We start from the raw sequence: 2253 nt of genomic DNA on the forward strand, positions 1-2253 counted from the left end.
TGTTGCTACTGGCGTTTTATTTGCTGTGGGTGTACTGTAGGTACCAAGGAAAATGCAAATCTTATATGCTAATGTCTTCCACTGTAGGACCAAAAGAGGCTGAAATGAGTAACTAACATGCGCTACAATTGTCAGTTGTCACTTAACAGTAATTTGGCTTTTGGATTTGCTACGGCACCTGAATATTGACAGACCCCTATCCAACATGACACAATCCACCTGCCTAACCGTGTCATTGTAAACAACGTCAACAAATTGTGGTTTATTTTCAAATTTTTTCCCAGCCATTGTGCCATTTACAGTCATTTAACACAACCTAAACTCACATCTCTGTCTGTCACCCTCTTCTTAAATGCTTGTTGGGGCTTTCTCTCTTCTTCTACTTGTTGTTTTCTGAAGAATTAATGGTCTCTCCTTCCTCTCTTATTAACCAACCAAAGCCCTATACTACGTACCTGGTTTGAGGAGTTAGCGAAGTACATTTTGGCGAACTCGGGATAACTGGTACCTTACCAGGTAATTTCTATGGTAACGAATCCTTCAGAACCTAGAAAGGCTAACTTCATATCAGAGGCTGGTGGGAGGAGCTATTGGAGGACGGGCTCATTGTAACGTTACAACGAGCCCGTCCTCCAATAGATTGTTCTCTGAACTCCATTTATCTTGAATGAAGTGTCCGCGCCGCGAGTTGAGGACCAATGAAATCAGATTCCCTCCCTCTCGCCCCAAAAAATTGCGTCATCGTCCTCTTCATTTCAGGAAGGCGACTGATAATATTTCAATACGTTTTTGTGTGTACGAAAATAGTCATGTTAAAATACCTGTCACATTAAACATTTAGTAGTGACAGGATGCATTTCTAACTTCACACACAGTAAAACTTGTTTGTAAGTCGCTCTGGATAAGAGCGTCTGCTAAATGACTTAAATGTAAATGTGTATTAATACAATTATTTTATCGATAGGAGGGGTGGAAAAAACATGTGCATTCATAAGCACACGAAAGGCGGCATTAACAATAAGTAACACAATTAAGTTGCATTTCAACAAGCTTATTGGTGAAATACCCATCGTCTGCTGAATTAACAAATGAAAAGTGTGCCACTGACACGCCCATGGATTGATGTTTCAGTATTGTCGCGGTGAAGAGTTGGGCTAGCCACGTGCGACATGCACATGCAGATACAAGCCTGCTAGAGTTAGCAGCAGGCGGTCGAACAATATCCACCGTCATAGTACGGATGAAGCCTGAGCTGGAATGTGAAGCTGGCTAGCTTTAGAAAACCCTGAGTAGATCTAGTTTCAATCATAGTATACCCCTCTGCTCTGATGACATCACAGGAAGGAAGCCATAATAATGACATACAGGAGCCTATAAAAGTAACAGGCACTTAAAACACTGTCTGTGTCTGGCTGGCAGAGCAGTCTGACAACCAACACAACAGCATGCAGGGCTGCCCAGCTCTCTCTAACTAGAGTGTGTGTGTGCCTGGCTCCTAGCTAACAGATGGCATGTAATTAGTGTTTTCCTTCAGCTAAAAGAGAACTTAATGACTCTGAGAGTCTCTTTACAAAGAGAGAAACACTAATGAAGGACTTTCAGAGTTACAAGGTGAGACTCGTAGATTGGTTCAGCAGATTCAAATTTGCACAAATGTGCTATTAGCTGTGGAAGTGAAGAAATTAAATTCAAGTGTAGGAGAAAAAACACATTTCTCCAAAACAAACGGTAGCCTACACTGCCTGAAATAAAAAACTGTAGCCCACCCACCCTCCCTCCTTTCATTTTTGCCTTAAGTAACCTTCTGTCTCATTTAACCAAACCATATAAAATGTAACATATCATACTAATTTGAGTGTCCCGGATTTACAGTGCCTTCGGAAAGTATTCAGACTCTTGACTTTTTCCACATTTTGTTACGATACAGCCTTATTCTAAAATAGATTCTAAAATAGACCCCATAATGACAAAGCAAACACTTTTTTAATTTTTAATTTATAAAAAATATCACATTTACATGAGTATTCAGACCATTTACTCAGTAGTTTGCTGAGCACCTTTGGCAGCGATTACAGCATCAAGTCTTCTTGTGTATGACTACAACCGTGGCACACCTGTAATTGGGGAGTTCCTCCCATTCTTCTCTACAGATCCTCTCAAGTTCTGTCAGGATGGATGGGGAGCGTCGCTGCACAGCTATTTTCAGGTCTCTCCAGAGATGTTCGATCGGGTTCAAGTCCGGGCTTTGGTTGG

The sequence above is a fragment of the Salvelinus namaycush genome, chromosome 31, assembly GCF_016432855.1.
Source record: "Salvelinus namaycush isolate Seneca chromosome 31, SaNama_1.0, whole genome shotgun sequence".
Classification (NCBI taxonomy): Eukaryota; Metazoa; Chordata; class Actinopteri; order Salmoniformes; family Salmonidae; genus Salvelinus; species Salvelinus namaycush.